Here is a 13,567-nt window from a genome sequence, read left to right on the forward strand (position 1 = left end):
ACAGTACAACAGGGAGCCACAGGGAGGCATAAACCCGTAATCACCTGCACTCTATGATCAGGAGAATATACTGGGAGAGACTCGAGGCAGTAGGTCACTCTACTGGAGATTGTGTATGAATGCTGTTTAAAATAATTGTGAGGGATATGGTGAGCTGAAAGAATGTGCGGTATACCAGTGAACTAGGAGCAATCTACATAAGCACAGAGAAAAAGGGGTCTTACTGGAGTAGAAGGTTTGGGGTGGGGCAAACAGAGCCTCACACAGGGTGTTTTGGACTACAGGTGCAATTGCTAGAGTTTGGAAGACAAATAGAAGATAGATGTTTGAAGACCATAAATGGATGTATTTATTTAGATTTTAAAAAAATATAGAAAAGTTTAGACATGTGGAGGTATACATTTAGGTATTATTCACACCTGGACATTTTTATCATCAGAGCTAAACACTAGTTCCAAAGGAAGACTCTTGCAATTTCATTGTAAAGCTGATTGAATGCAAGTCTTAATATTCAGTATAGCACTCTTAAGTGTTGGAATGTAATCAGTGCTTCTTCGAGCTTTCTAGTTTATTGGGTGCAGCTAAACGTTGTTTACATACAACCAGAGTCTTAAAGTTATAGATAGTCTTAAAATGGTTCTTTACTTTCCATTAAGGTTTCTTGGGAAATTTTTTTTTGCTCTTTGCAACATTTCACATACTTCAAGCCCTCTTTCGGACTGCAAACATTTGAGTTTTATAACTTATAACATAGAAAAGAAACATCAAATGAGAAATAACTTAATAGTCTGGTATCCTGATAAAACAGGCAAAGGAATGGTATGCTAAAGCTGAAAAAACAAAACTAGGAATAAAAGAAAAAGAACAACAACAGTAAAAAGCAACTAGGCAAAAAAAGGATGAGTGTGTGTGCGCGGCTAAGTACAATATAAGATGCTCAACTTTACAATTCCTAGCAATCCGTAATAGACCTCAAATGCTGTTAAACATACCTTACTTTCTGGATCATTTGTAGATGAGTATTTCATCAGTAGTGGACTGGTATGAACTTAACCCTACTTGTCTCGCTCATTTGATATAAATTTAGGTAACCCATCAATAGATTGATCTTTCACCAAGTATCGTGGAATGAGAACCCGTGATTCGTTTTGATTCTTGATGTTAATTGTTTCGGTTTTACATAGTATTTGGTCAAATGAGCACACATCAAGAGCTACCATGAACACAATATTACTTACTCTGCTTTTTTCACACTTCTAACTGTTTTAAGTGCAACCACCCACAGAGAATATCTAGGACATTTAGGTTTACTAATAGGTAGCCCTACCTATTGTTATTCTTTCAGTATTGGATTCTAGTGAGGTTGCACAGTTGTATTGTCTTTTATCGTTGGCAGATAAATGCCCAGTTCCGGTCAATTATTTAACATGGTGAAGTAGGGTGCTCTTTTCTTTGAAGTGTCAATATATGCTATTATCTCAAATTTTTAATTGGTGCCAGAATACTGATACAATAATGAAACAAAAAAAGCCTGTTTTATCTTTAAGAATACCTATTACAATTAGTATTTGTTTCTAGAGTTTTTAACCTCTGCACATTTGGCTCATTTTATCATATTTGGGTTGACAAGTGGTGCCCGCAGAGTCTTTCGCTGCAAGGCTTTCCATAGTTTTATTTAGGTATGGTGTGCTATCTTTTTCATGTTTTGTTCTTGCAACTAACTATTTTCTACAACTCTCATCACACAATATTTTTTCCATTAGTTAATAATAAGGCTTTCTGAATGCTCGCCTTCATGTATTTTCATTTGCATACGTTTGTGGATGTGATCTGTATGTGCCCCTAGAGCAGAGGTCTTCAAACTTTTTGATGCCGGGACCCCCTCTTAAAAAAATTTAGGTGCAAGGACCCCCTTCTGAAAAAATGTTCTAGAACCTGGTACACCTCATCATCAACAATAATAAACGTCCCCATTTCCCACAGCAAATCATTTTTACTGTGAGGAAATAATATTAAACAGTGTTTAGCAAACCAAAGGTCAGTGAGTGTGGGGGTGTGGTCAAGGGTGTGAGTAAAAACAAAGGTCCTCATTTATGAGGATTTGGCATAGGAGAGTGCCACAAGTCTTCTTGCTACACTGCCCCACGCCAGTACAAAAGGGAAGGAATGCACCGTATTTATGAAATACAGTGCATTCCTGTCCTTTCCCCCGCGCTGGAGCACAATTGTTGCCTAGCGCCAATATAGGCAGGATTGTATTTGTGCAGGAAGGGGCACCTTCCGGCACAAAAACAATCCAGAGAGGCATTGTACCTCTTTCTATATGTGCAGCAGATAGCAACACACATGGAAAGAGGAAAAAACAATGAGAAATGAAAACATTTCTCCTCATTATGCCTCTCTGGGGAGGCGTAAGGTTTTGGCACTGCTCCAGTTTACGTGATTTTGTAAATCTGGGGCAGCGTCAAAATCCATGCGTGTTGCATGGGAACACCCACCACTACTCCCAAGGAACGCCTCCTCGACGCAAAGTAAGGCAATGCAGAAGCTTGCCCTGCTTTGCCTTTCTCCATATCTACAAGGCCATTCAAAGCCACTCAGGAAGGCTTTGCGTCACCTCATAGGTATGATTGAGAGGCCTGTGCCGCTGGAGCATCAAAAAAGGTGATGCTCCAGCAGCGCAAGCCTCTCATAAATAAACTCAAAATATTCTCTATGTTTTGTTTAGGTCTTTCACTGTCAGATAGCTACATATAAAATAACAGCCAGCATAAATGAAAAATAAATAAAAGAAAGTTGTTAACTGTAGTGCATTATGAAACCTCTATTAGTTAATGCACTGCAGAGGTCTGCGTGTAACCAGAGAGCAACAGAACAAAATCTTGGTTAGTGCAGTTGAGAATAGTGACTTGTGTATTTTTAGTGCCATGAGGTCACAGACTGTGACAGAAAGCACTGTGAATATGTGAGGCATTATTTTATACTTGCATTACACAGAGTATAAGATAGGCCACTACAAAAACGTTTAAGACAAAACTGTGGTTCCAAAATGTAGATTTAAGTAATACCAGAGCATATGCAATACCTTTTTTGTTAATAGCTGTCCCTTCAACACCTCCAGGTGAAGTAAGCACTGTGGAAATACAATTACAATTAAAAGCAGGCACTTCACAGCCCACTTGTTAACTCTTTGCACTACCCTCAAAAAGAATAAATATTTGTCGTCCCAAAGATTTGAGTGATTCCATCATTTAAAGCTGCTCCCAAGCACCCTTCACATTTGCAGATGAGCTCGTAGACCACATTTGCATTTAATTCAGGAAGCAGACGCCCTGGGAAGGCCTCAGCTGTCTGTGCGGCTTTCACAGCACAGGAGACTCAAAGTTCAGCGGAGGCATTTTGAGGATTAGCTGGGGGACTGCGGGACCCCCTTTCCAGGACTCCACAGCCCCCCTGGGGGTCCCGACCCCCACATTGAAGACCTCTGCCCTAGAGTCACAGCTTTGTAGATCTGAGCAGTTCGAGATACTGAAAGTACTGATCCCAGGGGCAATGGTCCTGCAAGCGTTCTTTCAATCTCAAACCAGCTATGGAGATTTTATATCAGCAAGACCATATGGCTATATGTAGGTTAGTAGTGTGGTTCAACCTCAAGTCTGGAAGACTGAAGGCACCATTCCTAAAAAATGTACGGTTTGTCTTAATTTCTCTAACTCTGCTTTTCTAACGTACTTTCCTTTCATAATATAAGGGAGCATCTTTTGTAAATAATTTAGCCGTAATTGGTGCTATGATTTTGTGTGTGTTAGTGACCAGTTTTATGTCATATCCTTGACCTTTTCTTTAAACAATGCTGCATGTTGGCATCTCTGGTATCAACAAAATATTTTGTTTAAATTGCTCTTTGATTGCTTTTAACAATATTATAGATCAGTTTTACATCTAGGCCAATGTATGGTAGGGGCCCGGCAACAACAATTGTGCAACAGAGTATATCTTTCTTTTCATTATAACAAATTATGTTGCACATCGAACGTTAATATCCTAGCCTATCATAATCTTTTACTTTGCTGCGTTTCACTTTACCATTCACTGCCTTGATAGAAGAATCCACAAAATCCGCCCATCACCGTTGCAACTGCTTCTGGCTATCCCTGAACTTCAGGCGATACTTCTCAGGGGTCAACCCAAAATTACCAATATGGGCTTCATTCATCTGGTCAGCTACTTTTAAGGCAGACAGGGTAACCTTCCCAGAAATAGGCATGTGCTTCCACAGAGTGCCCCCTCCAGTCCTCCTCTGGGAATCTACGACTATATGTAAGGCCACCTCAAAAGCTACAAACCACTTATCTATGTTATCCGCCACAACATAACTAGGTACCAGATCTTTGGGGATGTGGACTCTTATCTATCCTATGTACTTCATTGTCAGTGACTCAGATGCCCACTGGACCTTAAGGCCATCCTACGCTGGCTCCTTTTGTGGGCAAGCAAGGCTTTTTCTCTTCCAGGATCAGTGTCAACTTCTTTTCCTCCAGGGCCAAAGTCTCTGCTGTTTTTTTTTCCTCCAAGAATCCTGGCTGCCCTTTTCTCCCTAGCAGACACGGCTGGCTTCTGCAGTGTCTTGCACGTTTTATAACAAAATTTGGTGCCAAACGGACTCCACAGCAGTGCCACTTAATCACTAAAATATAATGTAATGAAAGCTTGGTTCAGAATGTGGGAGTTCAGAGTTACATGCAGAGGAATAAAGATTTGTGATTTACAGCTCCGTGTGTGGTTTAGTAATTGGCGGGTACCCAGGCAGTGGGGACGGTGCTACTACTGCTGCAGAGGTTGGTGATAAGTAACCCAAAGAAGGACAGTGCATTCCCAGAGTGTTTGCCATAGTACAAGAAAACTCGTTGTGCATGCCACATGTGCCTTCATTGAAGTGCTGACGGTTGGCGTTTGTGGAGTCAAAGTGCCACACCTGCCGGTGTGAAGCGTTTGAATGTAAGGAAAGCTTCACTGAGAAGTCTAGGCATCATTGGTCAAAAGTTACAGCCAACACCATACTAGAAAAGTTATCACGCTGCTACACTAAATAAAGTTATAGATTGTACAAAGTGTGAACACTGAAGGTCGATACAACGAGGTTTACAAAACGCAGTCAAGGTCAATCATAATTTTCCACATAAAATTGCGAATGATAGCGCTGGCTGACAGAACAAGTAAAGAGGAAACATGCTGTTATTACACTTACCAGAGTCTTGATAGGTGGAGCGTAATGGCCCCAGCACCGGTCGGGGAGCCCCAAGAAAAACACTGGAGTTCTGGTTACAGAGCTGTCCAATACCTGAAGCGGCACACCACCAAAGCTGCCAGGTAGTGGCTCAGAACAACTCCAGAGGTCTACACAAGTGACAAGACTCCAATGGAGACCAAGATGAAGGTCGAAACGCCACAGACTGCACTGGCTGACCCAGAGGCTGATCCATTGTCAGGCCTCAGTGATGGTGCAGATTTTCAGTGACAGCCGAAAGCATCTGAAAGAGCTCTGCCCTCAATGCCAACCACTCCCATGAACAGTTACAATTCTGTTGCCTTCCTGACACCACCACCACCACCACCACCTTTCGGTACCGCCAAATAGTCAAATATTGGTGATAGATGGACTGCTTGGAAAGAGACATTGGATTTCATTGATACACTTAAAGAGACTGACAACAGAGATTATCAGGTATCTCAAAAATCTTGCTGATGATGGTGTGAAAGAAGTCAAAGAAAATACAGAGAACTGATGAAGAAGTCCCATATTGACGGATTAAAAATGCTTTGAATTTTAATTTCAATACCGTACCAAATGTTGAATGATACACTTTTAGTCAAGAACTTAAAAGAGTTGGTGAAACTATTGATGAATTGTGGAAAGACTCAATGCAAAGTTTAAATTAATTTAATGATGAAGAAGCAAGAGTTCTTGATAGAGGTTTGTTAGATTCATTCAGAGGACGAATACTGAGAGGATCTCCTAGTCTGGAGCAAGTGTTGATGGCTGCCAGAGCTGAGGATCGCACTGAGAGACAAGCTGCTGTTTTGAAGGCTGGAGTTACCCTGAGCAAGTCAGTCATGGGTGTAAAGCAACAGACTGAAGGACACAAAGTGATGTCTACATGTAAAAAGAAGTTGTGTTTTAGATGTGGATTTTCCACACAAAGGTGTCCCGCCTTTGGAAAGATAAGGAAAGAGAATACTTTTTGTGATAGTGTGTAAGGCGAAGGAAAAAGTAAGTACGTCACAGCGCGAAGACAAAATGGCTACCAGAACATTCCATAAGCAACGTTGGACGCACACCCACAAGGCCAAGCAGCAACATCAGTTGAGGCAAACTGACACTAACCAACAATGATAATCATCTAAATCATCGTCAAACAGTTCATCTGTCTTAATAACAAATGAAAGTGAAGAAAGTGATTATGCCATGTCGATGTTTACCTCAGCGAAACGTGTGCATGTTGAAATGGTCGCATGTGAAGTAAAATGCCAGACAGAGAAAAAAGTCAACATTCCAATGCAGCTAAATCATACAAACACTGTCTCAAGATAACACTGAAAATAAATGAGTGTTCAATAACTTTCCTTATTGACAGTGGTGCATCAATAAACATAATGCCTGAAGAGAACTACAACGATTTATCTCCATTACCCTGGCTTACACCATAGAAGACCACAGTGTCTATTTGGAAGGCATCAACACCCACAGAGAATCAAGGATCATTTGTAGAGACAGTGAAACATGAAAAGTACAAGCACCCATCCAAGTGCTTCTGGGTGGAGCGTCAAGTGCCTATTTACTCAGTTTCAATGAGCTGTTGATATGGGACTGATTTCTGTGAATTACAACATGAACACTCATCACAAAATAGTAAGCTAATTCCCTTTGTTGTTTTATGGCTTAGGAATGCTAACGACTATGAAAGTAAAACTGCATATTAATGAGGATGTCCATCCTGCTGCACAGGGACATAGACAAGTTGCTTTTCATTTACAAGAAGCTGTTGAATTTAATTGTAACTTAAACATGATATTATTGAGCATTCCCCGGGTCAAACACCATGGGATTCTAGTACATGTCCTACAAGTGTTTCTTCTAGTATTTCCCAAATCTCAGTGCCAGTACCTCCTCTGATTCCGCGGGTCATCCAGAACGATATTCAGAGGACCCTAACAAGGTCCAAATATTTTAACACAACTTCTATTACATTTTTCTTGTCAGCTCACGGCCTTTCAAACGAATCATTCCACAGTAGCTTTTGGCATTTCGTATTTAATCGGAGACACAGCCAGTCACCTGGGTGGTACCGTTAGTGAGATCTAAATGATCCGCTGTTGTCAGATTAGGACAAATTCCTTAAAGAGTTTGAAAAAGTATGTGATTGCGGGGCCACCATGTTTAGTGCAGACAAGAAACTCGGAATTAAGACAAGGAAAACAAATGCCAAGAATACGTATTTAACTACCTTCAACAGAACAATCGTGGAAACAGCGTGGCCCGAAGAAAAGCGATTATCAGTGGCTTAAAGATGAGCTCAAAGATGTTTTGGTTCAAACTGACCCGCAGCCTAAGACATGCACAGCCTTAATAAATTTGACTTAAAGGCTGGAAAACCATCTTGCTGTGTACAATCACCCCTGTCTCAGGAGATAAAAGAGGCTCATAGGCAAAATGGGCAGTGTCTCACTACTGCAGAAAAAAAAGACACTTCATATAAGAATGTCCCACAAAACCCAAGGGTAAGACCTCTTTAGGGAATGCAAAGAAAGTCACAGTCTCTGCCGTGGAACCTGTGGGAAACTGTTGAGCACAAACCGGAAAGAAGGGACAAGCTTGATCTCTTGGAGGGTCCCTTCCTCAATATTGTCTTCGCAAGAAGAAATGATTACACATACAGATTTCTATGATCCTGCAGGTTAGCAATACTACACATCAGGTAGTGGCTATGACTGACTCAGGAGCCACATTCAATTTCGTAGGCTTGCCCAGTTTAAGGGCAAAAGTATTTTCCAGAAACCATGCTTGTGGTGGATGGAAAGCCAGTAACATCTGGGCCCATTGCTGAACAGCCCATTACTCTAACCTTAGAATGTCCTTCTGGGTTGGAAACACATGTGGAAGAGATTTAGCTCTTAAAACCAGATTTGGGCTCGGAGTGTATAGTCATGCCATTTGAGCTATGTAATACTACGGCAGCCTTTCAGTTTTTAATTCAACTATGTGTTAAAGGTCTATCTAGATCCGTTTGTCATTGTTTAGATCAATGACATTCTGATTTATTCACAAGACAAAGTCACTCACACTGAACACGTATCGAGTGTTGTATTGTCTGAGAAAACACCACTTACATTTTAAGTTAAAAGTGTGAGTTGGATTTTTTGGTAGTAATGTTGAGTCCAGTCAGTATGCAGATGGCTGACAGAAAAGGTCAAAGCAGTTCAAGAATGGCCTGCGCCAAAAAAACATGACACACACTGCTTCTTGGGCTTTGCCAATTACTATTGCAGGCTCATTTAGCATGTCTCCCTTGTGGAAGTTCCCATTACAAGACTGCTAAGAAAGAGAGTAACATTCACTTGGATGCCAGGTGCCGAAGAAGTGTTTGATTTTTTTTTTAAAAAGCTGTCACCTCAGCCCCAATCTTGATTCATCTGAATCCAGAAGAACCATTTATTGTGGAAGCTGATTCTTCCAATGTAGCAATAGGAGCCATCTTGTCCCGGAGAGATCCAAAAGTGGGCCAATAAAACCCAATGGCATATGTGTCAAAAAAGCTAAACTTGGCTGAACTAAACTACACAATAGCATAAAAAGAACTACTAGCCACAAAAAGAGCATTTCAGAAGTGGAGACAATATCTGTGGGAGAGGGCAAGCACACTAACAGCTTATACTGATCAAAGGAGCCTATAATTATTGACAACAGCACACCAGTTATCCCCCAGACAGATGCGATGGATGCACTTTTTTGATGAGTTCAGTTTCATTGTCACCTTTCGCCCAGGGTGTGACAATTGAAAGCAGGATGCCTTGTCACAACAAGTATCTGAACTTGTTAAAAAGAGAACCCAAAGCAAACCATAGTCACCCCTTGTAGGAAGTTGGCTCTGTATGTGCTATTTCAAAGTAAGGAATAGCATGCACAGAGTCCAAGGGTTCCCCTTAGAGGTAAAATAGTGGTAAAAAGAGATAATACTAATGCTCTATTTTGTGGTAGTGTGGTCGAGCAGTAGGCTTATCCAAGGAGTAGTGTTAAGCATTTGTTGTACATACACACAGACAATAAATGAGGTACACACACTCAGAGACAAATCCAGCCAATAGGTTTTGTTATAGAAAAATATCTTTTCTTAGTTTATTTTAAGAACCACAGGTTCAAATTTAACATGTAATATCTTGTTTGAAAGGTATTGCAGGTAAGTACATTAGGAACTTTGAATCATTTCAATTGCATGTATACTTTTCAAGTTATTGACAAATAGCTATTTCAAAAGTGGACACTTAGTGCAATTTTCACAGTTCCTGGGGGAGGTAAGTTTTTGTTAGTTTTACCAGGTAAGTAAGACACTTACAGGGTTCAGTTCTTGGTCCAAGGTAGCCCACCGTTGGGGGTTCAGAGCAACCCCAAAGTCACCACACCAGCAGCTCAGGGCCGGTCAGGTGCAGAGTTCAAAGTGGTGCCCAAAACGCATAGGCTAGAATGGAGAGAAGGGGGTGCCCCGGTTCCGGTCTGCTTGCAGGTAAGTACCCGCGTCTTCGGAGGGCAGACCAGGGGGGGTTTTGTAGGGCACCGGGGGGGACACAAGCCCACACAGAAATTTCACCCTCAGCAGCGCGGGGGCGGCCGGGTGCAGTGTAGAAACAAGCGTCGGGTTTGCAATGTTAGTCTATGAGAGATCAACGGATCTCTTCAGCGCTGCAGGCAGGCAAGGGGGGCTTCCTCGGGGAAACCTCCACTTGGGCAAGGGAGAGGGACTCCTGGGGGTCACTTCTCCAGTGAAAGTCCGGTCCTTCAGGTCCTGGGGGCTGCGGGTGCAGGGTCTTTTCCAGGCGTCGGGACTTAGGTTTCAGAGAGTCGCGGTCAGGGGAAGCCTCGGGATTCCCTCTGCAGGCGGCGCTGTGGGGGCTCAGGGGGGACAGGTTTTGGTACTCACAGTCGGAGAGTAGTCCGGGGGTCCTCCCTGAGGTGTTGGTTCTCCACCAGCCGAGTCGGGGTCGCCGGGTGCAGTGTTGCAAGTCTCACGCTTCTTGCGGGGAGTTGCAGGGTTCTTTAAAGCTGCTTCTTGAAACAAAGTTGCAGTCTTTTTGGAGCAGGTCCGCTGTCCTCTGGAGTTTCTTGTCGTCGTCGAAGCAGGGCAGTCCTCAGAGGATTCAGAGGTCGCTGGTCCCTTTGGAAGGCGTCGCTGGAGCAGAGTTCTTTGGAAGGCAGGAGACAGGCCGGTGAGTTTCTGGAGCCAAGGCAGTTGTCTTCTGGTCTTCCTCTGCAGGGGTTTTCAGCTGGGCAGTCCTTCTTCTTGTTGTTGCAGGAATCTAATTTTCTAGGGTTCAGGGTAGCCCTTAAATACTAAATTTAAGGGCGTGTTTAGGTCTGGGGGGTTAGTAGCCAATGGCTACTAGCCCTGAGGGTGGGTACACCCTCTTTGTGCCTCCTCCCAAGGGGAGGGGGTCACAATCCTAACCCTATTGGGGGAATCCTCCATCTGCAAGATGGAGGATTTCTAAAAGTTAGAGTCACCTCAGCTCAGGACACCTTAGGGGCTGTCCTGACTAGCCAGTGACTCCTCCTTGTTGCTTTCTTTGTTCCCTCCAGCCTTGCCGCCAAAAGTGGGGGCCGTGGCCGGAGGGGGCGGGCAACTCCACTAAGCTGGAGTGCCCTGCTGGGCTGTGACAAAGGGGTGAGCCTTTGAGGCTTACCGCCAGGTGTTACAGCTCCTGCCTGGGGGAGGTGTTAGCATCTCCACCCAGTGCAGGCTTTGTTACTGGCCTCAGAGTGACAAAGGCACTCTCCCCATGGGGCCAGCAACATGTCTCTAGTGTGGCAGGCTGCTGGAACTAGTCAGCCTACACAGACAGTCGGTTAAGTTTCAGGGGGCACCTCTAAGGTGCCCTCTGGGGTGTATTTTGCAATAAAATGTACACTGGCATCAGTGTGCATTTATTGTGCTGAGAAGTTTGATACCAAACTTCCCAGTTTTCAGTGTAGCCATTATGGTGCTGTGGAGTTCGTGTTTGACAGACTCCCAGACCATATACTCTTATGGCTACCCTGCACTTACAATGTCTAAGGTTTTGTTTAGACACTGTAGGGGTACCATGCTCATGCACTGGTACCCTCACCTATGGTATAGTGCACCCTGCCTTAGGGCTGTAAGGCCTGCTAGAGGGGTGTCTTACCTATACTGCATAGGCAGTGAGAGGCTGGCATGGCACCCTGAGGGGAGTGCCATGTCGACTTACTCGTTTTGTCCTCACTAGCACACACAAGCTGGCAAGCAGTGTGTCTGTGCTGAGTGAGAGGTCCCCAGGGTGGCATAAGACATGCTGCAGCCCTTAGAGACCTTCCTTGGCATCAGGGCCCTTGGTACTAGAAGTACCAGTTACAAGGGACTTATCTGGATGCCAGGGTCTGCCAATTGTGGATACAAAAGTACAGGTTAGGGAAAGAACACTGGTGCTGGGGCCTGGTTAGCAGGCCTCAGCACACTTTCGATTGTAAACATAGCATCAGCAAAGGCAAAAAGTCAGGGGGCAACCATGCCAAGGAGGCATTTCCTTACACAACCCCCCCCCCAAACGAAAGAGGATGAGACTAACCTTTCCCAAGAGAGTCTTCATTTTCTAAGTGGAAGAACCTGGAAAGGCCATCTGCATTGGCATGGGCAGTCCCAGGTCTGTGTTCCACTATAAAGTCCATTCCCTGTAGGGAGATGGACCACCTCAACAGTTTAGGATTTTCACCTTTCATTTGCATCAGCCATTTGAGAGGTCTGTGGTCAGTTTGAACTAGGAAGTGAGTCCCAAAGAGGTATGGTCTCAGCTTCTTCAGGGACCAAACCACAGCAAAGGCCTCCCTCTCAATGGCACTCCAACGCTGCTCCCTGGGGAGTAACCTCCTGCTAATGAAAGCAACAGGCTGGTCAAGGCCATCATCATTTGTTTGGGACAAAACTGCCCCTATCCCATGTTCAGAGGCATCTGTCTGCACAATGAACTGCTTAGAATAATCTGGAGCTTTTAGAACTGGTGCTGAGCACATTGCTTGTTTCAGGGTGTCAAAGGCCTGTTGGCATTCCACAGTCCAGTTCACTTTCTTGGGCATTTTCTTGGAGGTGAGTTCAGTGAGGGCTGTCACAATGGATCCATATCCCTTCACAAACCTCCTGTAATACCCAGTCAAGCCAAGGAATGCCCTGACTTGAGTCTGGGTTTTTGGAGCTACCCAGTCCAGAATAGTCTGGATCTTGGGTTGGAGTGGCTGAACTTGGCCTCCACCTACAAGGTGTCCCAAGTAAACCACAGTTCCCTGCCCTATCTGGCATTTGGATGCCTTGATAGAGAGGCCTGCAGATTGCAGAGCCTTCAAAACCTTCTTCAGGTGGACCAGGTGATCCTGCCAGGTGGAGCTAAAGACAGCAATATCATCAAGATAAGCTGTGCTAAAGGACTCCAAGCCAGCAAGGACTTGATTCACCAACCTTTGGAAGGTGGCAGGGGCATTCTTTAAACCAAAGGGCATAACAGTAAACTGATAATGCCCATCAGGTGTGGAGAATGCTGTTTTCTCTTTTGCTCCAGGTGCCATTTTTATTTGCCAGTACCCTGCTGTCAAGTCAAAGGTACTTAAGAATTTGGCAGCACCTAATTTATCTATGAGCTCATCAGCTCTAGGAATTGGATGAGCATCTGTCTTGGTGACAGAATTGAGCCCTCTGTAGTCCACACAAAACCTCATCTCTTTCTTTCCATCTTTGGTGTGAGGTTTGGGGACTAAGACCACTGGGCTAGCCCAGGGGCTGTCAGAGCGCTCAATTACTCCCAATTCCAGCATCTTGTGGACTTCCACCTTGATGCTTTCCTTAACATGGTCAGACTGTCTAAAGATTTTGTTTTTGACAGGCATGCTGTCTCCTGTGTCCACATCATGTGTACACAGGTGTGTCTGACCAGGGGTTAAGGAGAAGAGTTCAGGAAACTGTTGTAGGACTCTCCTACAATCAGCTTGCTGTTGGCCAGAGAGGGTGTCTGAGTAGATCACTCCATCTACTGAGCCATCTTTTGGGTCTGATGACAGAAGATCAGGGAGAGGTTCACTCTCTGCCTCCTGATCCTCATCTGTTACCATCAACAGATTCACATCAGCCCTGTCATGGAAGAGCTTAAGGCGCTTCACATGGATCACCCTCTTGGGGCTCCTGCTTGTGCCCAGGTCCACCAGGTAGGTGACCTGACTCTTCCTTTCTAGCACTGGGTAAGGGCCACTCCATTTGTCCTGGAGTGCCCTGGGAGCCACAGGCTCCAGAACCCAGAC

The 13,567-nt window shown here is 44.2% G+C and overlaps 1 protein-coding gene across 1 annotated transcript in view; it reads right to left on the bottom strand.

The window, feature by feature from the left end:
* ANKRD46 (ankyrin repeat domain 46) overlaps window positions 1-13,567 on the bottom strand; it is a 165,412-nt gene that overhangs the window by 72,049 nt on the left and 79,796 nt on the right. The gene's annotated exons all lie outside the window — the stretch shown is intronic.

This window comes from Pleurodeles waltl, chromosome 2_2, assembly GCF_031143425.1.
Source record: "Pleurodeles waltl isolate 20211129_DDA chromosome 2_2, aPleWal1.hap1.20221129, whole genome shotgun sequence".
In the NCBI taxonomy this organism is placed as follows: domain Eukaryota; kingdom Metazoa; phylum Chordata; class Amphibia; order Caudata; family Salamandridae; genus Pleurodeles; species Pleurodeles waltl.